At 42.0% G+C, this 26,135-nt stretch overlaps 1 protein-coding gene and 1 pseudogene across 7 annotated transcripts in view; both read left to right on the top strand.

The window, feature by feature from the left end:
- Positions 1–26,135, top strand: part of Map3k13 (mitogen-activated protein kinase kinase kinase 13) — a 147,659-nt gene that overhangs the window by 68,785 nt on the left and 52,739 nt on the right. Inside the window, exon 1 of one of the 7 annotated variants that reach the window (XM_060370133.1) lies at positions 4,992–5,130. The exons of the other annotated variants lie outside the window; for them this stretch is intronic. The gene's annotated coding sequence lies outside the window, so the exon portion shown is untranslated. Of the gene's footprint in view, positions 1–4,991; positions 5,131–26,135 lie in introns of those variants that run through there. 7 annotated transcript variants of the gene reach the window in all.
- On the top strand, positions 19,301–19,972 carry LOC110561591 (ATP synthase subunit g, mitochondrial-like; annotated as a pseudogene).

Raw genomic sequence — 26,135 nt, forward strand, 5'->3', positions numbered from 1 at the left:
CCCTGCACAGATGTAGCCCATGGCAGCTCAGGGTCCAAGTGGGTTCCCTAGTAAGGGGAACTGTTTCTGACATGAACTGATTGGCCTGCTCTTTGATCACCTCCCCCTGAGGCAGGAGCAGCCTTACCAGGCCACAGAGGAAGACAATGCAGCCACTCCTGAGGAGACCTGATAGACTAGGATCAGAAGGAAGACCTCCCCTATCAGTGGACTTGGGAAGGGGCATGTGTGAAGAAGGGGGAGGGAGGGAGGGAATTACAGGGGGGATACAAAGTGAATAAAGTATAATTAATAAAAATTTTTTTAAATGTGAAAAGAAGGGTAGGATGTGGTGCACTTGTGAGAAGAATTCTATGCAGTCACTGTGAGGAATAAACTCTGGTTATATCAAAAAACAAACAAACAAACAAAAAGGCGTATGCTACCACACCCAGCTGTGTTTTCATCATTTTAACATTTTCTTTTACTTCCTGTTTTATTTCTTAATAACATGAGTCATTGTAACATTATCAAATAAATATACCATCTGTTGTGAGAACCTTGTCCTTGGAAGATAAGCAATGATTACTCAACCTCCTAAGGTCCCAAAGACAAACCAAAGGTCATTTTGCCATAACCAATCCTGAGGAAGCAAGGAGTTTGGGGACTTAGAGGGCATGAGCAAGGCATTACTCACAACAGGATGTCCCTAAAGAAGTAGAACTAGAAAGTCTTTACCAGCATGGACAGTGAATTTCCTATAGCCCCATAGGAGGAACCTCAGCTTCTTGTTTCTGATATAGTTAGGCTATTGCAAATTATTTTCAGTGTTTAACTTTTCCTGGTAGTCTATGCTTTCCCGTTTCTAATTCAGCTTTTAAAGTACTATAATCCAATATTGTTGGTGGTTTCTTTTTTAAAAATACATTTACCGAAATTCCGTATCAGTATTTTATTATTCTCCCATAGAAGATATAAACAAATGCATTGAAATTATAAGTAGATAGTAGATGCACTCTTTGACAAGTTCATAGGGCCAGCTAGATGGCTCAGTGGACAAAGATGCTTGCTGCCAAGGTTGACCACCTGAGATCACCACTCAAGACCCACCTAGTGGAAGGAGAGAACTGACTCCTGCAGGTTATCCTCTGACCTCTAAACATGACGTGTGTGTACATGCACACTAAATAAGTGTAATTTAAAGTTGAAGTGGTTTAATAGGATTTAAGAAAAGAGTGTGTTCCCCAACCTCACTAAATCTGTTGTCTTCAAAGAAGCATATATGCCACCTGCTCTGCCCACCTCATGTGGCTATTCTGAAGTTCAAATGAAATTAAAGCATATGAAATGACTTTGGAAACACAGCAGTATTCAGACGTAAGAGAAAGGTCTTTTTCATTTGTAGCTCTTTGAAGAAACACCTCTAAAGGCACACCCGGGTAGGGGATATGTTACCCCAAACAAATAAGCGCTGTACAAATGTCCTGACTGACAGTCAGAAGGGCTTCTGTAGGGAAGAAGGAAGGCAGGTAGGCCTTGTCATTGCCAGGTGATGAGTTCACAAAGCTATGTCCACACCTGACAACTGCCCGAGACAAGTGAGACAAGAAGCCGCACTGTCTTACCGTCTGCTGTGTCTTACCGCCTGCTCGAGTATGCTGAACATTTGCAGTGCCAGAGGATGGTGGTCCCACCCCAGTTGAATTAATTTTATTTGGTATCCTTTTTATGCTCTCTAGAACTAACCAGTAAGCTTAGATCATCTTCCACCTGACAGACATAATAGGGATGATTTGGTTCAGTGCTCGTCACCAAGTTAAGAATGATTTGTACAATTTCTCAGATATGCGTGGTCCGCATGAGGCCTTCCAGAGATTGTTCTCATGCCTTCTACTCACAAGCTAAAAAGACCTTAGACATCAGTCTAGTTCAGTTCCTTTGGTTTGCAGAGAAGGAAACTGAGGCACAGAGTGGTTAAGTAGGTTGCTCAGGACCAAATCCCTTGTGACCCAGTTGGCTGCCTGCTGTTGGCGCATCTTTCTGAATCACTAAACTGCAGTCTCTGAGGTATTAAACAGTATCACACAGCCTACAGAAACCTTAGCACAGTAAATATGTATGTTAACTATTTTGACTGGGAAAAATCTAAATCTTAATTGTGTTCAAAGGCACTTAAGAGTTTTCTAAGCATCCTCTTCTGACAGCTTGTGCTCTCTCATTCTCTCTCCCCTCTCTTGTTTAGAAAGATGAGGGAGAAAGAAGTCATCAGTCTGGCCTGATCCCGTAGAAATATCAAGGAGTCATGTGACTAGGGAGGAAAGGCCCAGCTCTCTGCCTGATATGAAGGCTGTGACGTGGCACTGGTCCCAGGCCTGTCAACAGCAATGTGGCAGAGGGTGGAGGAGAGCCTCACCATATGCCAGAGAGACTCTGAAAGGTTGCCTGGCCTCTCTGCCTCCTTGAAGGACTTCGTATCTGAAGGAAAATTTCAGCCTTTTGTCCTGTGAAATTGATCGCTGGAAACTTCAGGGGCACCCTTTGCTCTGGGGTCAGGGTGGAGGGACAAGGGTTAATAGAGAGGGCAGAGCACTAATTAACTGTGATGAGAGATGCTGAGAAACCAAGCCAGGAGAGGGCTTTCAGGCACTTGTGCTGGCTTGGTTGTTGGCAGAGGAGGACTAGAAATGGTGTGATATAAAGAACTGGCAAGCAATGCTGCTTCAAGGATTTACCAAAATTGCCTAACAAAGAAAGCAGCCTCTTCGAATGGGCACGCCAAGATTAGCCATTTAAAGTTTCTCAAACCGTCAGCAAGAAAGGCATCCTCCCACCCAGACTTCAAACCCGATAGCATTTCCCTCGAAAGACAGATGGCCAGCCCATTATTCCCTGGAGGCAGAAAGATTAAGCTCCTGCCCTCGTTACACCTCACTGTTCTTTGCATCTCTGTCATGGCTGAGCTTAATCTGCCTTCATTCCAGGCTGAAGTGTTTGTCCTTGTTTCCTCACTAGATCCAACCATCTCATTTACCTGGCTAGACCTGAATTCTGAAGAACAGATACTATTTCTTATTTTGTTGCTTTTGAAATTATAACATGTCAGGAAGATAAAAATCATAAAGGTGCCAGCTTTGCACATGACTGTTAAGGAGCACAGCACGCGAGCAGGAAAGGCTCCTTGAATTCTGATGTTTTCTTATCCTTTCCATCCTTTGCAGACTGTGTAGAATCATAATGTCTTTTTCTGAGGCCGCTTGCCTCAGGGTCAGTGCAAATAAACCGATATTTATAGAAAGTATGGCTGTTCTAATGCATCCCAGGACAGCATGCTCACATGAGACAGCCTTCCTTGTTGATAATCACTGCGACCCCGAGGTGGACAGGTCTACTTTGTAGAAGAATAAATAAACATTTAAAGCAGTGGAAGACATGAATGTCCCTGTGCTCCTGCACTCCCAGCACTCAAGAGGCTAAGTATGAACTTAATAGTTTAAGGACAGCCTGGGCAACATAGCAGGACCCTCTCTCCTTTTTAAAATGCAGCAAAACAATAAAGGCATGTAGTCAGCCTTCCACAGCCATGAGTTTCACCATTCATAAAAATACGATGGCTACATCTGGACTGAGCACACAGACTTCGCTCCTTACTGATCTCCACACAGTGACCCACGATAGTGGTTTACATTGCACTCCTATTGTATTAGGCATTATAAACAATCCAGTTTAAAATACACTGAGGGTCGCATACCTTCTTGGCCAGTATGTCTTCATTTTGTATAAGGAACTTCTCAGGGAGTCCTCAGGGCAATCCCCATGGATCCCAGAGGGCAACCGTATTACTAATGAGAATACGGATCTTGTCTCTCATGGTCAGGAAAGTTTGTCACGTGCAGTTACATCTGTATCCTTTGGCTGTCGTTATCTGTTGAGTCCAAAGAGTGGGGCTTTGAAGAAAGGGGCGCTGTTAGGTTGGGGGAGGGATGTGAGAAGATTGTTTATATGGGTCAGAGAGAAAAGACAAGAAAAGAAACTGGAAAGTATAAAATTTGCCCTTGAGAGGAATAATAATACTGATCATCAAATTAAAGCGAAGTGAGTCCATGTATAGCTCTGCTGACTTCATCCTAATTATGTGAAAATCTCCCCTTATAGCTGTCTTTCTGATGCCCTTGTCTCCATTTCAGTTTAGCTACTTCCTCGTTCTCTTTCAGCTGCCTTTTCTGATAAAGTGTTCTGAGCTTACTGACGACCCGGGACTGGTACCTCCTCTGCACTGACCGGTAGCAATTGGCCCTCTACACTGGCAGCAGCCAGTCAGTTCTAATTCTACGCGTCTTTCAAATTCTTTGCATTCCCTTTAAACTAGCTTCGTTTCCACACTCTACTCTCTGTCTTGTCTACTACTCTTAAACAGGATCATCTTTCAGATCTAACCCTCTCCTCTCTGTCAGGAGGATAGACATCCTTAATCCACTTTCCCCACTCGGCTGTTTCTCCCTCTTGCCACAGAGCCTTGAGCCTCCTTGTGTGTCTGTATGTGCCTCTCCTGACTGATGCTCTTTCCTCTTCTCTGTTCATGCTGAGTAGCAAGCTTCCCTTCGGGCTTCAAAAACTTAAACCTACCCTTTAAAGCAGTGCTTCTCAACCTTCCTAAAGCTGCAATCCTTAATACGGTGACCCTAACCATAAAATTATTTCACTGTAATTTTGCTACTGTTATGAATCACAAAGTAAATAGCTATGTTTTTGATGGTCTTAGGTGACCCCTGTAAAAGGGTTGTTAGGCCCCAGAAAGGGTTGCAACTCACAGATTGAGAACACTGCTTGAAAGGGTCTCACACTACCTAGTAATTATTTACTTGTGTGTTCTCCTCTGGTCATCCAGAGCAGAGATACACTGTTTTGTTCATCTGTTTGTGTACTTTCTACTTAATACCAAGCCAGTACCGTCGATGATTAACAAAGTATCTGTTAAATTGGTAAATGAGTAAGTAGAACTATGTTGTAAGTGATCTTTCTCACATAAAAAGGGAACTTTTGCTCTAGTCTTGTGACTTGGAGGGCAAATCAGAGGTGTGTCTTTCTCGGATGGCAGCGATGAAAACTAATGTGGAGACCTTGATCTTTCGGAAGACGTGACAGGTGTAGGCTGTAAGTATTCCAGCAGCATGCCAAGAGGAACAAAACAAGCGAGAAATGGATGTTTTAGCACTCCTGATTGTATCTTTTTTCTCCCAAGTGTGAACTCAGTTCTCATTAAAGCTGTTTTTTTTTGGGGGGGGGGCTTTTTGGTTTTTGTAACCTATAATTTTCTGGTTATTTTGATAACTTTATTCTCAGAAGCTTTCCTTATTATCTCCTTATTTTCTTCGGTTGTTTTCCTTGCCTAATCCATCTTTAAAATTATCGTATTTTGAGAAAAGTATCTGAGGCAGCTAAGCCCTTAGCTTGCAGGGAGAGACAGAGCATGAGCAACCACTGGGGCAGTGTGTTTGGGGCTGTGTGGTTACATAAGTGTCCTCACACAAAACAGTGTTGCTTCTTGGAAGGGTAGCATCTCACTGCTACTTCTTCGTCCACTAGAAATAAAATCACCAGTTTCTTGTTAAGAAATGCTTGCAAGTTGACCAGAAATAGGGGAAACATTCCTAAAGCTGTTGTTTCTTCTCTTGGATTTATTTGCCTAGTGCTCTCTGAATCCTAAGCGCCTCTCTAGTTGAACTTGAAACTTCTCTTTATAATTGAACAAACTGAGGACTTTGAACAGGAGGTGTGTGTGTGTGTGTGTGTGTGTGTGTATCTTCCTGTTGCTTTGGAAAGTCAGACAGTGCTATATTTTGCTCCTGTAGCAGAGGCCCTTTCTGGACTCAGAACTGCCCTTCCCTCATCCTTGTATGGATGGCTGCACTGATAAATGACATCTCCTTGGGGAGCCTTATGGATCAGCTCTCTGTCCATTACCATGTAGCAAGACTGTAATTTATAGCCCCAGATGGTGACTTCCCACCTCATCACTCCCTACTTACTTCAGCAGAGACGGTAGCTATTAAATTGCCTCTACCTTTTAAAAATAATCTGTGCTGTTTGCAAATGACCACATACAAATGTTCTTCTTTATCAAAATATTGTTTGAAATGAAGGTTAATTAGAATGTGAAAAAGATTATGCACTGTAAAAATAAATAGACATTTTAGTGGGATTTTAACTCTTGGGAAATTAAATAATTAAAGCACAAATTTTGATCAGATTCCTGAATTTTCATGGATGTGTGTGTGTCAGCTCTTCTTGGGTGGGTGTTTTCAGCGCTAAGGGCCTCGGGGTGTGTTCTACCACCACTGAACTACACCCCCGTGAGCCTATCTCCCATATAAGAACTGAGTGTGTTTGCACTCCAGGTTCTTGCCAGAGCGTAGAACCTATTGGTTTAGCTGCTCGGTGTTTTTGAGAGTTCCCATAACAAAATAACAGTCGGAGAAGACTTCCTAGAAAGTTTGTGGCTCGTGCCCTAACGGATTAAATCAGCCCTCCACAGCTGCTGACTCAGAATCTCTTGCTGCGTGCTGCCCTTCTGGAACTTTGGGCTATGTCAGGAGGTAACTGTGCTGTGTTCAGGGACTTTGGGCTATGTCAGGAGGTGCCTGTGCTATATTCGGGGTACTGCTGCGGCTCTCCAACGTTTCTCACTTGGGTACATCTGTGAAAGGAGGGTCCCTTGGAGGAAACAGAAACTGCTCTCAGATGATTGGGATGTTTTTTCTTACTTGAACAATTGTGTCTTTACTTTGATCCTGAGAAAGTTCTTGTCCAGTCCTGTGAATTATTTTTACATGTTACTTGATAGTATTTTTCATTTTTTTTTGCCTACTTATTTTTACTTTTTAATTTTTTTATTCATATTTCTCTTCTTTATTACACAATGCCTATTTTGTTAGCAGCTTCAAATCCTATTTAAGGCCAAGTCTATGTGTCTTCTCCTAATGTTTATTTTTAATTTAAATTTTGTTCAGAAGCCAAACTTATTTTATTCTGTCTCACACTAAACTCACAATATCACCACTATTAAATATTAGTGTCTAGTTGTAAATGTTTTTGAGCTCTCAAGATCATAAAGCTGCACAATGCAGACAGCATTCATTACCCCGGATGTCGGGGCCAGGTGATGTCTGGGACTCTTACTGTGTAATTTAATCCTGGGTGCTGTGTTGTTTGGCTGCACTGGGCTCTGAGTGTGCATATATAATGAAGTGCACATGTGTAAAAAGCCGGGCTCTCTAGGAAGGAGGGGGAGAAAGATCATTAGCAGAGATTAGATCTGTCTGTCCAGCTGGGCAGTGTGCCTCTGCATTCCAAGGGCTTTCCCCACTGTGAATTATTAGACGGACTCAGCTGCTGCTCAGTTCCCCTCTGGCTGGACTGCATCTGCTAATGCTGTTAAGCTGTGTCCCAGGAGGCAGTGGACCCTGAGGTACCCGCTATATCTTCCTCATGCAACAAGAATGCAGAACCTATGGTACAAAGCGGTCTTACGAGATAAAAAAACTGAACGGCAAAATGGAAATAGAGAAAAGGCTGTGTACTAACTTTAGGTCCGTACGTGGTGCTTTGGGAATGGTCAGTAGACTGAAATAATTCCTGTCTAGCTAAAACAAATAGTAATTAATCAAAGTTCAGGTCAGTTGAATCTATCTGCCAGTCTGCTGCTACCCTGAAATTCTAATGACTAATGAATCAGCCCCACTCTGCATCAAGTGCTGTGTCCATCTTCTTGATTGATGGGGTTCTCTGGCAGTGATGGTGCATTAAGAATTATGAAACCATGAACCCTTTTAGTATGGCATGTTATACAATAACAGGACAGAAGTCTTTCCTATTAATTTGTTGAATAGAAATTATAGCTGCAGTAAATGCTCTGTGTTAGTGTTTTCATTGACAATTAAGGCTGCATATATTACACTACTGTAATTTTAAAAGGCATGGTGAGGAAATGGATGTATTAACTGTGGATATATTAATTGCGCACATAAATAACAAAACATCACATTCTACACTTTTGATTTGCAAGTTTCTTTTATCAGAAGGATAACTTGCTGTAAGTCAGTGAAGCTGGAAAACAAAGGGGTGTGGTGACTTCCCTACAAAGGCCAGTGTGTTGGCAGATGCCACTTTACCTACTGAAGGCCAGGAGGATGCTTGCAATGCTCAGATGGCTCAGATGCTGGAGCTAAAGAATGATGTTTAAGCTTTTCCAAAGCCACACACAGTTTTTTCTTAGTCTGTTGACAAGTGTTGAAGTCGTCATGTCTGAGCTTTGTGTTGTTCCTCTCCCTTTCCTTTTCGAGTACTGATGAATAGGACCACAATGGGAAGAACAAGGAAGTCAGATAGCTGCTGGGTCCTTTCTAAGGACTGTAAAACCAAATATAGTGCCTAGGTGCTTTCCACTGCCCTGTACCGCCAAGCAGCAACAGCAATTGCCACACTCATGCTAGATAAAGAGTAGCCCAAATGATGATCCATCTAAGACTGAGTAAATAGATAACTTGAGAACTTAGTGTTTACCCTATAAGTGAAAACCTTATGCAAAGGAGGATAAATATGAAACACAAAACATTAAGAAGTTAGTCTCTGCCACTGAAGCTGGCATAGCAGAAATTGGAAGGAAGTTCTCTATGAAGCAGGGGGACAGCACAGGAGTGGACATGTGTTCAGAGCTCATGCTTGAACCTGTGAGTTGCTTTGCATTGTCAGGCTACAGCAATGGAATAAATTACCATTAACGGTAAAGGCTGGCAACCAGGCCAGCTTGACGGTTGTATAAACTGCAAAGTTTGTACTGGGCCCCATGCTTGCTTGTTTAAACCTGATTGTCCCCTCATGAAATCCTTGAGAAGTTCTTAGACAAGGAGTTTGTTTCTTTTTCTTTCCAAATAATTAAAAAAAAAAAAAAAAAAAAAAAAAAGAATCGAAGCCAGGCTTGGTGGCACAGGCCTTTATTCCCAGCACTTGGGAGGGAGAGGCAGGAAGATCTCTGAGTTTGAGGATAGCCTGGCCTACAGAGCAACTTCCAAGGACAGCCAGAGCTACATAGAGAAACCCTGTCTCAAAAAATTTGAAATTATAATTACATCATCCCTCTTTCCCTTTCCTCCCTTGTTGTAGAAAATAAAAATGGCTAATAATGTTTATCATTAAAAGCCTATAATTATTATGGTGGTTATAATTAGCCTGCTACCTTATCAATAAAAGACACAGGTACCTGTTGTATTTAAATATGTCTTGTTTCACCCAGGGCTGGGCAGATATTACCCCCTAATCTACCTTGTTACCTCTCAGCCCCACACCCCATGCCATTCCTATCTAGGCTACGCCCTATACAATATCCCCATAAATACTCACACATGCTTTCCGTCTGGGCCACTCCTTTCCATGCCATCCTCAGAGTTCACGCCTCTCAGCTCTGGTGGCTCTTTACCTGTCCCGTGGTGACTCCGCCTCCTTCTTCTCCTACACCTGTCTCTCCCTTCCCATGATCTGTCTGTCCTCAAAGCCTGCACACTTTGGCCACACCTACCTTACTTCTGCCCTTCTCAGGTGTGTAGGCATTTATTCAGCCAATCAGGGATAATTTGGAGGCAAAGATTACAGCATCATTTTGGGGCATGTGAGTGTCTACGTGTAAACGACAGCAAGAAGACCTCAGCGGGGCAAAATAATTAACAATCAAACACAAAGCACCAGACCATGCTGTTATACTCCCCCCCCCCAAACCTCCCATGTACTCCCCTTGTTTTCTTTCAAATTCATGGTTTCTTTTCCTTTAATTGTTTTGGTGAGGGGAGGTAGTGGGGTGGTTTTAGTTTCATGAAGTCCCACTTGTCAATCGTTGGCCTTAATTCTTGGACAAATGGACTCCTGTTCAGGAAGTCTTTTCTACACCGGTAACATGTAAGGAGATGGCTTGTGCTGTCTTCTAGAAACTTCTATATTTCACATTTAGGCCTTTGTTCCACCTGGAGTTAGTTTTTATGTAAGGATATAGATATGGGGCTACTTTCTCTTTTCTGCATGTGGACATCTCGTCCACGTTCCCACGACCCTTGGTTGAGGATGCTTTTTTTACCCGCCAGGTTATGTTTTTGGAATCTTAAGTCAGACCTTAAATGGCTGATGTCACACGGTGCTTGTTTGGGTCTTCAGTTTTGCTCCTTTGGTCTGCATGTCTGGGATGGTGCCAATGCCATATTGCTTTATTACTGTGTCTCTGTAATGTACCTTATGATCTGGAACTGTAATCCCTCCAGCATTGCTCTTTTTGCTCAGGATTGTTTTGGCTCTCTGGTGTCTTTTGTGGATCCATACGAGAGTAATTTTCTATTTCTGTGAAGAACATGGTGGAGATTTTCATTGGGATTGTATTGAATCTATGAATGGCTTTTAGCAAAATGGTCGTTTATACAATATGAATTCTACTAGTCCATGATCACGGGCTGTCTTTGCATTTTCTAGTGTCTTTCCTGACCTCGTTCTTCAGAGGTTGAAAGTTTGTCAATGAATGACTCAGCCCCCTCCCCCCAATACTGCTTTGCCAATAAGATACATGATACATATATAATATATGTTATATATGTATTACTTAATATAATGGCAGGAACTTAGAAACTACATATTTTGGTCCTTCCAGGTACTGTGATTTTGAATGAAAGCTTTCTGATCACTGCATACAGAATGAGTAATTTGAGGTCAATTCCTTTTGGTAAAGGGAAAAAGCCATGTCGACCTGGTATTGAAAACCTTCTGCACTGTTAGGCCGCCCTAGAGTTAGTACTTTTCTTGCACCTTCTGTGTCACTCTCTTCAACCATTGGCATTCTCAGAGAGTAAAGGGCCTTGAAATAGGACCGCTACTGTGCTCCTGGAGCCCTTTGTGATGGCAGCAGCGGGGACGGGGTGGAGTGGGTTATACATGTCCCACTGTGGCTGAGCGCTCCACACTCTCTCATTTTCTACATCTTGTCCAGTTGTGGGACTCTGTGTTGATCCACATCTGAGGTATGTGGAAACTGCTCTGGTCTGAGGGCTGCACTGATCTGTGGGTGTAGACACTAATTTAGAAGGCAGTTTGACACTATGTCCATTTAGCAAAATAGTAAGAGCAGGATCATCCCTGGAACCTGTTAGTTCCCCAGCCACGATGGATTTACAATTCCCAGCATGGATCAGGCCTTAAGTCCATTCCAGAAGCAGTTGATTACCTCTGTAACACCATTTACTCTTAAGAAGATTCATTGTTCCTTTGTACAAGCCTAATTACTCATTTACACACAGTGATGGCAGGCTTAGTTACCTGATTTCTGAATCCATGGCACACACACACACACACACACACACACACACACACACACACACACACATCCAGGCAGACTTGCTGGACATGCTAACCGACCAAGAAGCCTTTCTAAGTGCTGTGAAATTTGATGGCCAGTGATCAAGCAATACTGAGACAGAAGAAAAGCAAGTTGACCAAGCAGCTACAATAATAAGAAATGTTAATTTAATGGGACAATCCTCTACTTTGCAAATAGACTTAGAAATGATACTTTGTCTAGTTAGTTACTGTGGGTGATAGGCTTTTTGAATTGTGTCTTTTGAGAAATATCCTATAGGGGTTGTTCAGATGGCACAATGGTTAGCAGTCCTTGCTGGTATTCCGGAGGACCCCGGTTCAGTTTCCAGCACCCATGTCAGGTAGCTCACAACCACCTATAACTCAGGCTGGCCACCGAAGGCACCCACACACGCATGGCATATGCTTACACATATGTACACATGAATAAACATTAAATACATCTTTTTAAGGTTAATGTGGGTGCTGGAGAGACGGCTCAGTCACTAAAGTATTTGCTGCATAAACATACGGACCAGACTTGGGACCCCCAGCAGCCACACAAAGCGCTGAGCTTGGCAGCACGCACCTGTAATCCCAGTGGAGGGTGACTACAGATCACGCCAGTCATCGACGTTTGGCCTCCACTTGCATGTAAACACACATACACATATGTATACACATGGGAATGCATCTGCAAAAGTTTGTGTGTATACATTTATTAAGCATGCTGTTACAGTGAGTTCAAGATAGAATTCCAGAGGAAGATGCTGACCATGTCTCTAAATTCTACCCTCTGTAAAACTGATTTTCGTATTGAAAGCCTGCATCGTATTTCCACTCACAGATAGTTCTGCATCTGTTCTTCCCATCAGAACCACCATGTATACTTATTTTCAGTACCTAAGAGCAAGTAATATGTCTTGATGTTCTTCCCTGTTGTCATAATTTTGGGCGAATGGAGCTTGTCAAGGACTCTTTAATAGTCTACAGTCTCAGCTATGTTGGGACTAGGAACAGAAGCTCCCCCAATGAATAAATAATAAGTATGCATTAAATAAAATAATAGATATGGATGACTCCCTAGCACCAAGTCTAATCCATATTCTAAAATGAAAAATTATTGATTGTTGCCAATTTCAAATTTCTATTCATGGTAAAGTTCAAAATGTTCTAATGTGTTTTCTAAAGAACTCTTGTACTGAATCAGTGCTAAAAAAACTAAGGCACAGAAGTGCTTTGTGAGCAAAAGAGTGTTGTGAAAGAAGAAAACCAAGCCTGAAACCATAGGCTTGCTCACTGATTGCACCTTACTACCACTCTATGAAGCATTGACAGTGAACAGATGGGCACCTAGACTCGCCCCTCTTGGAGTCTCTGCCCCGATTGTCTGCAGTAGGATTTCCTCTGAGAAGTTATTGTTGATCTGGTGAAAATTTCTCCCCATCCTTCCCCCAGCTTTATGCCTTTCCCCTACACTTGTCCTGGGTAAGGAGCCTCAAGGAATGATGGTGCTAATAATCCAGTTTTACTTCCAGAATTCGCCTCAGATAGAAGGAGGTGTGGTAGTACAGAGCTGCAGTCTCAGTCAAGGGAAGCTGAGGCAGGAGGATTGCATGTTCCAGGCCGGCCTGGGCTACATAACAAGATGATAGCATGTGTGTGGGTGAAGTTGTGGCTTTGGTTTCTGGCTGCAGAACTGGGGTGGCCTGCGCTCAGCTGCTGTGTTTAGCACCTAGCTGACAGTGGGTCATTGAAACAATGCACACTCCAGTCTTGTCATCAAGTATTATTAGGAATAATAAGAATACTTCGCCTGGAGGGTCTATTGAGGATTGGGGTACTCGGGAAAGATGTTTAGGGCTGGAGAGGCATGGACCCCAGTTAATGTTAGCTTCTGTTTTTATTTTCTTTCTTCTCCTCTTGTGGTGCTGGAGGATAAACCCAGAGCCGTGGATGATGAGCAAGCACTGCATCACTGTGCTGTTAATATTAATGCATTATCAGCATGCGAATGCACAGATAAGGAGTTACTTATCAATTACTTATGTTCCTGTGTGTGTACAGTTCTCTCCACAAAGGGAAACATCCCATTATATCTATCTGGGCCTGTATTGGTGCTAAGCTAAATAGCAGGGAGGGGCAGGGGACACAAGGGACAGAGATAAGGCCTGAATCCACACTTAGCGAACTCACATATTTATGAAAATTAATGGTATCTCCTGAAAAATAGAAGTCATGGCACTCCCTACTCTGTCCACAGTCTGTATTTTCAGCATTTCCAAGCGACGAAAAGCCAGCAAGTGAGCAAAGGTGGCAAAAGGATGCTTGGCAGCACCCTACCTTCCATGGCCAGGTGAGCCCATCGCTGGTCTGTCTCTGGTTACTGTTACTGCAGGGAGCCACAGGGCCGCATGCATGGTGTACACTCTGGTGTTGGCGTTGCACAGCGTGGCACAAGAGCAGCATGGGCTGTGCTCACCTCTACTTCAGTCCAGCTCCACTGCCCAGCTGAGCAGTCAGAATGCCGGGCCATGATTATGGAAATTCCAAAATGTAATTTCCCTCCTTTATCGCTTGCTCAGTCATGTTGTCCCTAATAGCAATGCCAACAGTGATTTTTAAGATTTTTTGAGATTACAATATAATTATATCATTTTCCCTTTCAAATTTATTGGCCTCTTTTTCCTTACTTGTTGCTACACACACACACACACACACACACACACACACACAAATACAGAAACACAACCTGCTCAGTCTGTACAGTGTTACTTATATGTATGTTTTCAGGGCTGACCGTTGGGTACTGGGTAACTAGTTGGTGTGTTCTTCCTGGGGAGGGCTGTTTCTCCCACTCTCATCATTGCTTAGCTGCCTGTAGTTCTTTGTATAGGGTCGAGGCCTCGTGGGCTTTCCCCTTTCCATGTTAGCTTGTCTTTGGTGTCATTCTTGTTCGAGTCATGTTGTTGAAACTTTATGGGTATAGCTCCTGACATTCCCAGGAGATACAATCTCACAGCAAATTCCCTGTTCCACAATGATCCCTGAGCTTTAGGTGCAGGAGTTGTATTGTAGGGCTATCAGGTACAACTGGGCTCCACAAGTCTGCATTTTGGTTGGTTGTGGTTTTTTGCAGTGGTCTCCATCTGTTGCAGAAAGAAGTGTTCTTGATGAGAGATGAAGACTACACTCATCTAGTTAGACCCTAGAAAAGGATGTCCAGACAGTTGCCAAGCAGCACATCATTCATCACCTCCCTAGAGCCAGCATCAGACTTAATAGCCAAGGCCAGCATCGAGATAGTGCTTCATAGCTTTAAAAGGCACTTTTGTCTCTTTTATTTAGTATTAACATAAACCCTATGCAGAAGCCTTTGCTATAATTCTTCATAACCTGTGTTATTAAAGGGGCCTCCACTATTAAGTATTTAATCATAATATGGCTCTCATATGGTTTCAATAATAAAAATGGTATTCAGCATACTTCATGGATGACCCAAATACAGTAATGGTATTTTCCATATTTAGATGGAAAAAGCAAACATTTGCTCAGGCAGAAAGGGACCTTTTCTAATGGATACCCACATCTATAGAGTCAACAACTGATACCAGGTTCCATTTTCCTGGCAAAGAAACCTCTTGGCAGCATGGACTGAGCACTGCAGCTTTCACTTCCAGCCTTGGACAGTATGTCTCTGCCTTCAGAAGCAGAATCTCCACTGTTCTGATGTTTAGGCACAGTTGTACTTTTGGACCTTCACACAACATCCTGTTGTTACCATGCAAAGGCCACATAGAGGTTGACATGCAGAGATACCTTCTATTGTGCTACTGGGTTCAATCAGCGAGAAGCACTCCTGGGGTCCCAGGGAGTGGGAGTATGATTCAGCATTAATTCCTCTGCTCATACACTCTCACATCACCATATTCTGGTACATCTCTCTATCAATGGCCAAAGTGCTTACTGGGTGACCAATAGCCGTGATCTCCAAGACTGGCAATCATTCTTTTCCTTGTTCAAGAAATAGCCCACTGGCTCAGTAAACTCCGGGGCACAGACCATCCTGTTGCTTTGTCTGCCCAGCCCTTTGTAAATAATCTTATTCTATTAAAGTTTCATTTGCCCCATTTGACAATGCCATCTACTTCTTAACAGGACCTAGACGCATGTAGGCCCTCCAGTGATCATGACCTCCAGATGCTTAAATGACAATGCTTGCTGTTGCTACTCATTCATCATGTGGACAGTGGTCACCCAGACATTGGAAATTTGAATTCAGGAAAGTTACCTTCACTATAACCCTTAGTATATTTGGAGTATAGGCCAGTCTGATTAGACAGTGGTTCCTTCCTTAAAAACGTACTTAGTCAGTAGCAAAGAAATATGTGGCATGATGAGCATTTATTAGAAATAACTGCTGAATGTTTTTATTCTCATTGTCAGACTACATACCTGAGCTACCCCTACTCTGCCCCATTAAGGGAGTTATAGTAGTGCAACATTTATAATTCTTCAAGTTAAATCCTTTTAAAAACTAATGAAGGCATTGAGACTCTAGGTGTGGTCAGAGTGCCCAGGTCCAGGGTCCATGAGTAGTGATCATGACCTCTTGAACAGCCATCACTTATTTCTGGGGAGTCTTCTGAATGGATTGAAAATAAATGGTCTTCTCACTTTAAAATGGAAACATCCATTCTCTGTGACCACTTCAAGATTCTTTTTTCCAATGACTTAAAGAGAGATTTGTTTTCAAATTCATATTCTTGGGCTGACAAGATGGCTCAGCATGTGAAGGCCTGCCACCAAGCCTATAACCTGAAAGCAAGCTCCATGGTGGATTTCCCTCCCTCATGGACTCAAATGGTGGAAGAAAAGGTCCTCTGACCTTCACATAGTCATAGTCACTCTGGCCTATGGGTGTGGGAGTGAGCACAGCAATGAATGAAATGTGATTTTAAGAAATCTGTGGACTCAGTTGAGCTCACTCTTAATTATACAGATAATAGTAAATAGTATAATTCTTACTGTGCTTAGTGGCTGTAATCCCAACTTGCAGGAGGCAGAGACAGAACATTCTAGGTTTGAGACAATTCTTTTACACACACACACACACACACACACACACACACACACATGCACACAAATGAGCATATACTTTTTAATTTTAAAATCCAGTGCTATGAATTAAAGTAGAAATAACAAACCTTCATTGGTGCCTGGCTCTTAACCACAACACAGGTTAAGCGTCCTGTCTCCTTACTTAACCCTCATTACAGACAGGAACTAAGATGCATGAATGGTCCAGAAAATAAGTCCAGAGCTTACGTGTGTTATAGCAACACTAAATTTATCTGATTGTACTTTCCCATAAGCAGTGTTTTCCTAGAGATAGTTTCTTAAAGTAATAAAATAATCTCCTAATTAAAAATCTATCGATGATAAAAATATGGGAATTATTTTTTCTCCTCTCAAATATCAGAATGACTGTGTATTAATATTCTCCCACATATTAAAGCTGCCTTAAACTTGCTTGCATTTTGTGATTTATTAAAACCTAGAGTATAAAAATAGCTGCTATAGTTAGAGACAAAGAAAATTAAATATGAAAAAGAGGCTACAAGTGCCTGGCTTTTCTCTTTCCTGTGTCTCTCCTCTGGCCCCTGAATTGCTGTTTCCCTTGTTATTTCAGATGCATTTCATAATACTGCCTTGCTACCTGTGTCTGGCAATTGATTGATCTTAGCTTTTCTTCTTCATTTTATTTTCATTTTTAAAAGAAAATTTTGTCTTCCCCCGGTTCTTCCTTTATTCCCCCTGATTTCATGAGTTGAGTATTTATCTCTCTATTTTAGATTTGGTTAGCCAGGCATGGGGGTGTACCCCAGAGATTGAGGTAGGAGGATTGTGAACTCAGGGCCAACCTGGGCTGCATAATGAGGCCTGTCTAAACCAAGCAAAAACAAAACTCCAACCAACTGATCAGACAACAAAACTGCAGCCAAACAAACCAAAAATGATGATGAAATGTTAAGATGTAAATCCAGGTCTTCCCCCCCCCGCCTTCTGTATTACACCTTTATAATTTTGATATCAACATGAAATACATGGAGGCTGACTATCGTGGCTTATATTTTTAATCCTGCACTGGGGAAGCTGAGGCAGGGGGATCTCTGTGAATTTGAGGCCAGCCTGATCTATACTGTGAGTTCTAGGACAGCAAGAGCTACATAGTGAGACCCTGTCTAAAGAAGAAAGAAAGGGGAGAACAGATAAATAAATAAACAAGGTAATACCAGAGAATCAGTAACTCTCAGAAATAACATTTAAAGTTTTGCTCAATTTTGACCACTTTGTTTGTAGGGATAAATTTTCTGAAACTGCTTTATTCCTACTCACTGTAAGAAAGTAAAAACATGAACTTAATGCTCAATTAATACTATTATTTTCTATTAGCAGCATGGAGAAAAATGTGTAACCCAGGACTGGTCCGTCGGACCACCTTGCAAACTCTTTCTTCTTTCTCTCTCTAGCCTGCATCCTGGGATGTTGGCACAGAGCCAAAGTAATTTCCAGAAACTGGCAGTTCCCTGCCAAGTGTGCAGCTGTGCTGTCTAACCCTTGCCTACTCATTTTGTACAAACCGCTTCTTCCTTTTGAGACCAAAAATTTCACAGGGCCAAAGTGTGTCCCCAGGCAGGGACGAAGCACCACCATGCTCCAGCAGACGGAAGCCCCCACCTCACCGCCACTCTTCCGTGTGTCCAGGAGGAAGGCCGCCATTCTCCTCCTCTCCCTCTGACACTCACATCTTTTCCATCTGCCTGTCAATGTTTTAAAAACCTGGCCTTATCGCCCTTCCTTTTAATAAGTAATAGTGTTGCTATTTCATGAATAAAAAGAACCAAGCAGTCAGTTCCCAAGAAGGGTACCTGAACCAAAAGTGGACAGGGAGAGGGCCACAAGGTGAAAGGGCAGATGGCAGAGCGGATGGCCAGCTGCTTCCCACTGGCTCCTGCGTGCCGGTTCCTCCCTCTGCAGTGACAGGGGGCGGGCGTACACACAAACAGGTAAAATTTAGACGTTTTTATCTTCCTACACGCTTCTAAAATACAGTTCTAATCACATTTGAATATAGTCATGGTGATGGTTTTTCTTTTCCTTTGTTCGTGCGCTCGCTCTCAATCGCCCTGCATTTGTGGCTTCGTGATGGCGCTGATATTTGGGGGAAGCCTATTAGACTGGTGCTCACGGTGGCTGGCCTCGGTTCTGCCCACAGCCAGAGAGTGCCGAGCCTTGCTGGGCAGAAGCGCAAGCTCACCCCTGAGGTGGATCTGTGACTCCTAGGCACACCTTCAGTCCAACTGGGGTAGCTCTCTAAGCTCTCTTGGTGTCTGTTCCGGTGATATTGTGGCTATTTGTTTCTCTGCATGAAAAAATAACCAAGGTGATAGCAGGAGCCAGGAGGAAAAGGGAAGGCTGGTTCATCCAGCCTCACCTCTGTTGAGCAGGCCTGCCTCGTCTCTGGGAGGATCTGCATCAAAGACAACAGTTGGGGTGAAAAGTAACCCTTGGATCTCCACCTAGATTCCTCCAAGCGTGTCTGAAGAATGTGGAGTATTCAGAAGGGTGTAACATTCAAGCTCTGAGAGGCCATCGAGGGCAAAGGCAATAGCCCTTTGTTTGGAGGGGGTGGTCTCGTGGGCTCCTCTGACCTATGACCAAAGGGAGGATTTTGATAGCTGACAATGGATTTTTTTCCCTTTTAGTCATAGTATTTTATCACAGCAACAGAAAAGTAACTGGTACAAATGGCAACTGTCAGGAATTCCTGGAGGCTGACTGACACAGGCATAAACAACAGAAACCCCTTAAAAACACAATCCTAGGGGTAACATTCAGCCGGCGGTTCCGGGAGAGGAACCTTCCGCCTTAGACCATGGCCCGGTTAGTTCGTAACTTCGTGGAGAAGGCTCCAGGGCTGTTGGAGCTGCAGTGACTTACTCGAAGCCTCACGTGGCCACATTTTGACCGTCGGCCACGGTTGGTAGAGCTTGTTCCCCCTCCCCCTGCTGAAATCCCTACAGCTATTTGGAGCTCGAAAAATACAATTCAAAGCGCTAAAACTGGTAGCTTCAAACAGCTTAGGGTTAAGGAAGCTGTGCTGAATGGTTTGGTGGCTACTGAGGTGTGGATGTGGTTTGATGTTGGAGAGATCATACGCAAACGTGGTATCACATTGTTGGCTATGATGTCTGAAGACCAATCTTTAACATCTGATTTTAGTTGAGAGTTATTATTTGAATGTTCTTGGACCATGTGTAATGAGACTGCTATCAGAATAAAATACTAGCTGTCAAAAAAAAAAAAAAAACAAAACCAACAACAAAAAACCACAATCCTATATTATATGGGTAAATATCCACCTACAAGTGAGTATATACCATGTGTGTCTTTCTGCTTCTGGCATTCCTCACTCAGGATCATCTTTTCAGTTCCCACCATTTGCCTGCAAATTTCATGACTTCCTTCTTTTTAATTACTGAGTAGTATTCCATTGTGTAAATGTACCACAATTTCTGCATCCATTCCTCTGTTGAGAGATATCTAGGTTGTTTCCAGCTTCTGGCTATTACAAATAAAGCTGCTATGAACATAGTTGAGCAAATGTCCTAGTTGTATAGTTGAGCATCTTTCAGATAAATGTCTAGGAGTGTTATAGCTGCATCCTGACAATATTACTAATTGTCTGAGGAAGTACCAGATTGATTTCCAAAGTGGTTATACAAGTTTACATTCCCACAGCAATGGAGGACTCACTTATAAGTGGATACTAGCCATACAACACAGGGTAAACACACCAAAATCTATAGACCCAAAGAAGCTAAACAATAAGGGAGCAGGACAGGAGCCTACCACAGAGGGCCTCTGGAAGACTACCCAGCGGGGTGTTGAAGCAGATTCTGGGACTCACAGCCAAACTTTGGGCAGAGTGCAGGGAATCTTATGAAAGAAGGGGGAGATAGAAAGACCTGGAGAGGACAGGAGCTCTACAAGGAGAGCAACAGAACCAAAAAATCTGGGCTCAGGGGTCTTTTCTGAGACTGATGCTCCAATCAGGGACCATGCATGGGATAACCTGGAACCCCTGCTCAGATGTAGCCCATGGCAGCTCAGTCTCCAAGTGGGTTCCCTAGTGATGGATTTTTATTGGTCTATGGCTCTTACGGGATCGTTCTCACCCCAGTGGTATAACCTCATTTAAGTTATTTATAAATGTGTACACTCACACTCTTGTATATGGTATACACTTATTTTAAGTAGACATAAAATAATGTTTTCCTGTGGTGTTTTCATTATCCTCTGTTCTTTACCCTACGCCTCCCCTCTCAGTGTTGGCTGCCCTTCTTCCATCCTGTGTGGTGTCAGTATACCCCCATTCAGAGCACCTGTGTCTGCAGAGCTCCTCCCTGCCATGGTCCTGGTTACTTCAGGTTATAAACTGAGGATTCAGAGTGAGAACTCACAAATAAGCTAGCGCTTGCCCTGCTTGTCTTTGGGGTCTGGGTTGCCTCATTCACTATAATGTGCCTCGTTCCTTCCGTTTACCAGCAAAATCCATGATTCCACTTTCCTTCTAGTCCAACAGAACCCCATAGTGCATGTGTGCCACATCTTCATTCCCCAGCCATCAGTGCAAGGACAGTTAGGTTGTTTCTGTTTTCTAGCTTCTCTGAACGAGCAGCGGTGAGCATGCGGGGTCAGCATCTGCAGAGTAGGAGGGCACATGCCAAGGAGTGGCACAGCTGGGTTGGGTGGGAAGTCTGCTTCTAGCGCCTGGAGACTTCTCCACACTGATTTCCCCAGTGGCTGCACTAGTTTGCAATCCCACCAACAGTGAATGCGGGTTCCCTCTTCCCTATAGTCTCACTAGCATTTTTGTCAGTTGTTTTCCTGATCTTAGCCATTCTGACTGGGATGAGATGAAATTTCAAAGTAGCTTGAATTTGCATTTCCCTCATTGCTAAGGATGCAGAACACTTTAAAAGATACTCTAAAATATGTTTGCTTCTTCTTTTGAGTCACAGCCATAGCCCACTTTTTAACTGGCTGGCTATTTTCTTGTTCCTTCGTTTGTTTGTTTGCTTGTTTGTTTGGGGTTTTTTATATATTTGAGTTATTAATTCTCTATATATGTATAAATGGCAAATATTCTCTCCTGCTCTGTACACTTCCTTTTCACTCAGTTGTTTTGTTTTTTTGCTGTACAGAGTGTTTTGGTTTTATGAGGTCCCATTTTTAATTTTTGGCCTTGACTCCTAAATGAATGCAGTCCTATTCCGAAAGTCCTTTTTCTCACCTGTATGTTACAAGGTGCTGCCTATGTCTTACATTGAGATCTTTAATCCATTTGGAGTTATTTTTGTAACAGGCGATAGATATGGGTGAAATTGCATTCTTCTATGTGTAGGTAACCAGTTTTCCTGGTACCATTCGTGAAAATGCTGTATTTTTCTCTAATATGTGGTTTTGGCATCTTTGTCAAATGTGGGATAGCTGTAATTACATGGACTCATGTCTCCTGTCTCGTTCCACTGGTCTACATATCTGTTTATGTCTCAGCAGCACGCTGTTTTTAGTACAATAGCTCTGTAATATAGCCAGAAACATGGGATGGTAATCCCCCAGCATTGTTCTTTTTGCTTAGGATTGCTCTGGTTCCATATGAATTTTAGGATTTTCCTATTTCTATGAAGAATGACATGGGGATTTGTATTGGGATTATAATTAATCACTTGGTATGATGGTCATTTTCACAATACTGATTCATCAATGCTTGTCCCTGGGAGGTCTTCCCAGTTCTAGTCTTCCTCAATCTCTTTAGAGTTGGGAAGTTTTCGTTGCAGAGGTCTTTCGCCTCCTTAATTAGGATTATCCCTGGATTTATTTATTTTTTTTGAGATATTGTGAATGGGTTTGCATGATCTCTTTCTGTGAGTGTGTCTATTATTGTGTGAGGAAAGGCAACTGACTTTTCTAAGTTGATTTATTTTGTCCTGCTACTTTGATGAAAATGTGGATCCTTTCTGGAAGCTTTCCAGTGGAATATTTTGGAATGTCTTATATAAAGTCTCATGTCATCTGCAAATAGTGGCAATTTGGATTTATCTTTTCCTGCTTGTATTCCTTTAATTTCCCAGTCTTGTCTCATTTCTCCAGCCAGTGCCTCTTGCCCAATACTGAAGGGAGTGGGATAGTGGCTAGGCTAACTGTAATGGGATTGCTTTGAGTTTTCCTCCGTTTAGGATGATGGTGGCTGTGGATTTGTCATAGGCAGCTTTTATTCTGTTGAAATATGATCCCCAATCCGACTTTCCTCCAGGACTTTTATCACAAAGGGATGTTGGATTTTGTTGCAGAACTTCTCTGCACATGTGATAATCATGTGATATTTGTCTTTAATCCATTTATATGGTTTATTGACTTATGTGTATTGAGCCATCCCTGCACCTCCTGGATGAAGACAGCTCAATAAGGGTAGATGATCTTTGTGACATATGCCTGTGTTAGTATTCCATTGAGCATTTTAAAATCTATGTGGCTTCGTAGAAGGAGTTTTGAACTACTTCTTCTGTTTAAAAAAAATTTTAATTTTAAAAGCAATTTAAGACATGTTAGTATAGATCTTCTTTGAACATACAGTAGACTTCTTCTGTGAATCCATTTGGGCCTGGATTTGTTTGTTTTGTTGTTTTTGTTTTTTGTTTCTTTGTCAGGAGGCTCTTTATTACTGCTTCAGTTTCATTTGTTATGAATCTGCTTAGGGTGTTGATCTCCTCTTAGTTTAACTTTGGTGGTTTGGATGAATCTAGGAATTTGTCCATTTCTTTTACGTTTTCTAACTCAGTGGAGTACAGTGTTAAAGCATTCCCTTTAACACTCTGAATTTCTTTGATGTCTGTCATAATGTTACCTTATTCATTTCTGAGTCTATTAATTTGGTTTATCTCTTTCATTTTCTTTTCTTTGTTGTTTTATTTTGTTGGGTCAAAGTCTGTCAATCCTGTATTTCTTAGATTCACTGATTCTTTGTAATGTTTTCTTTGTTTCTATTTCATTAATTTCTGCTTTGATTTCTTTTACATTTTCCTGTCTTTTGGATTTGGGGTTGGTTTGTTCTTATTTCTTATTGCATCATTAAGTCACTTATTTGTGCTCTTTCTGATTTTTTAAGTAGGCACCACAGCTCTAAGTCTTTCTCTTAGGGACTGCTTTCAGTGTCTCCAGACAGTTTTGATATGTTGTATTTCCATTTTCATTTAATTTCAGGAATTTTTGCATTGTTTCTAGATCTTTGGCCCATTCATCATTCAGTGAAGAGTTGTTTAATCTCTGGGAGTTTGTGTATTGACTGGAGATCTGTGTGCTGTTGATTTTTTAAGCCTAGTAATGCTGTGGTCAGATAATATACACAGAAAAAAGGAGAAATATCTCTTTTTCTACATTTTAAAAAGTGTTTTGTTCCTTAAGATGCATTCTACTTTTAAAAAGCCTCCATGAAGTGCTGAGTAGAATTTATCTTCTTTTGTGTTTAGGTAGAATACTCTATAGATATCTATTAGGTTCATTTGATGTATGGTGCCATTTAACTCTGATGTCTTTTGGTTGAGGAGTTGGGCACAAAATATTTTTTTTTAATTTTAGTTTAAAAAATAATATTAAAGAAAAAATTTTTAAAAATTCTTCTTGGATGATGTGTGTTGATTATTGTCTCTTTTCTGTGTGTGTTCTTGGCCTTATTATGTGTTTCAGCTTTATTTTCTTTCTGTAGCCTTATGTTTATTTTTTTCTTCAGCCTGAAGTATTGCTTTCAGTATTCTCTATAGGACTTGTTTGGTGGATAATAATTTTTTGATGCTGTCTCTATCACAGAAAGATTTTTTTTTTCCCCTCCTTCAAATGTGGTAGATAGCTTTGATAAGTACAGTAGTCTAAGTTAGCATCTGTGATCTTTTAGAACTTGGAGTATGTTGCTCCAGGCACTTCTGGCTTTTAAAGTTCCATTGATAAATCAGCTGTTGTTATGATGGATTTTTCTTTATATGTGATTTGTGGTGTTTTTCTTTTGTAGCTTTCAGGGCCCTGCTTTTGTTCTGATTTGAATATTTGGTGTTTTAACTATGATATGCCATGGAGATTTTTTTCCCTTGTCTTATGTATTTGGTGTTGTATGCTTTCTGTATCTGTATGAGCATGTCTTTTCTTTTTACCCCCTTTCATTAACAATAGGTTATTTTAGGGCTGGAGAGATGGCTCCAAGGTTAAGAGTACTGGCTCCTCTTCCAAAGGTTCTAAGTTTAATTCTCACTACCATAGATAGATGGCTCACAACCATCTATAATGAGATCTGGTACCCTCTTCTGGTGTGCAGGCACACATGCCGTCAAAACTATTGTATAAATAATAAATAAATAAATCTTTAAAAAATAGGTTCTTTCTCCCATCCAAGTACTAACCAGGCCTGATCCTGCTTAGCTTATAAGATCAGATGAGATGGGGCTCCTTCAGGTTGCTATGGCTTCAGGGAGGCAGAAACAGGAGGATCGTCATGAGTTCAAGGGCAGCCTGGTCTACAAATTGAGTCCAGGACAGCCAAGGCTACACAGAGAAACCCTGTCTCAAAAAAATAAACAAACAAGCAAACAAATAAGTTTCTTTCTCATATTCTGATTAAAAGTACACATACGTTTATCTTTTACTTTTTTAAAGATTTATATCCTTTATGTGAGTTATAGATGGTTGTTGACTTGTCGTGTATGCTGGGAACAGAACCCAGGTCCTCTGCAAGAACAAAAAGAGCTCTTAAAAGCTGAGGCAGCTCTCCAGTCCCAGATCTTTTCTGAATTTGGGGAAATATTCTTCTACGATCTTTTGAATATCTGGTCGTGTCTAGTTCATACCATTGACTTGGGATTCTTCTCATTCATCTGAGCCTATATAGTTTAAAGATTTGCTTTTTTCATGGTGTCTCACAGTTCCTGCAGGGTCCTTTCATGTGTTTTTAATATTTTTCCCACATTTTTTTGCATGTAAGGTCTAATTCCAATTCTGCCTCTTACCTCTGTCCTGTCCTATATTAGTAACTTTTCCATCATTGTGTCCAAAAGCGTGACAAGAGGTACTATAAGGGAAGAAAGGGTTATTTAGGCTTATGGTTAAAAAGACTCATTCCATCATGGCTGGGAAGGGCTGATGGCAGGACCAGCTTGTGCCTGTGTGATGGAAGGCTGCTTGTTCACATGTGGGCATACCAGGAAGCAGAGAAAGGGAATGCTGAGGCTCCCTGGCTCCACCCCTGCCCCCTGTTCTTTCTGAGACAAGGTTTTTCCATGTAACAGCCCTGGCTGTCCTGGAACTCACTTTGTAGACCAGGCTTGCCTCAAACTCACAGAGATCCACGTATCTCTGCCTCCCGAGTTCTGGGATTAAAGGCATGCACCACCACATCCAGCTTCCTTTCTCCCTTTTTATTCAACCCAGGAACCATCCCATGGGATGAGAATACCCACATTCAGGAATGGTCTTCTTCTCAGTTAATCTTCTCTAGAAATATCCAAGCAGAAAAACCCCAGAGTGTATACCACTAATTACTAAGTGTCAGTAACCCAGTCAAGGGGTGATCAGACAGTAAAGTGCTTGCCACACTACCGTTAAGACTGGAGTTCAATCCCCAGCACACTTCCTGCCCCCAGGAGTAAGTCATTTAATAGTCT

The sequence above is a fragment of the Meriones unguiculatus genome, chromosome 17, assembly GCF_030254825.1.
Source record: "Meriones unguiculatus strain TT.TT164.6M chromosome 17, Bangor_MerUng_6.1, whole genome shotgun sequence".
Classification (NCBI taxonomy): domain Eukaryota; kingdom Metazoa; phylum Chordata; class Mammalia; order Rodentia; family Muridae; genus Meriones; species Meriones unguiculatus.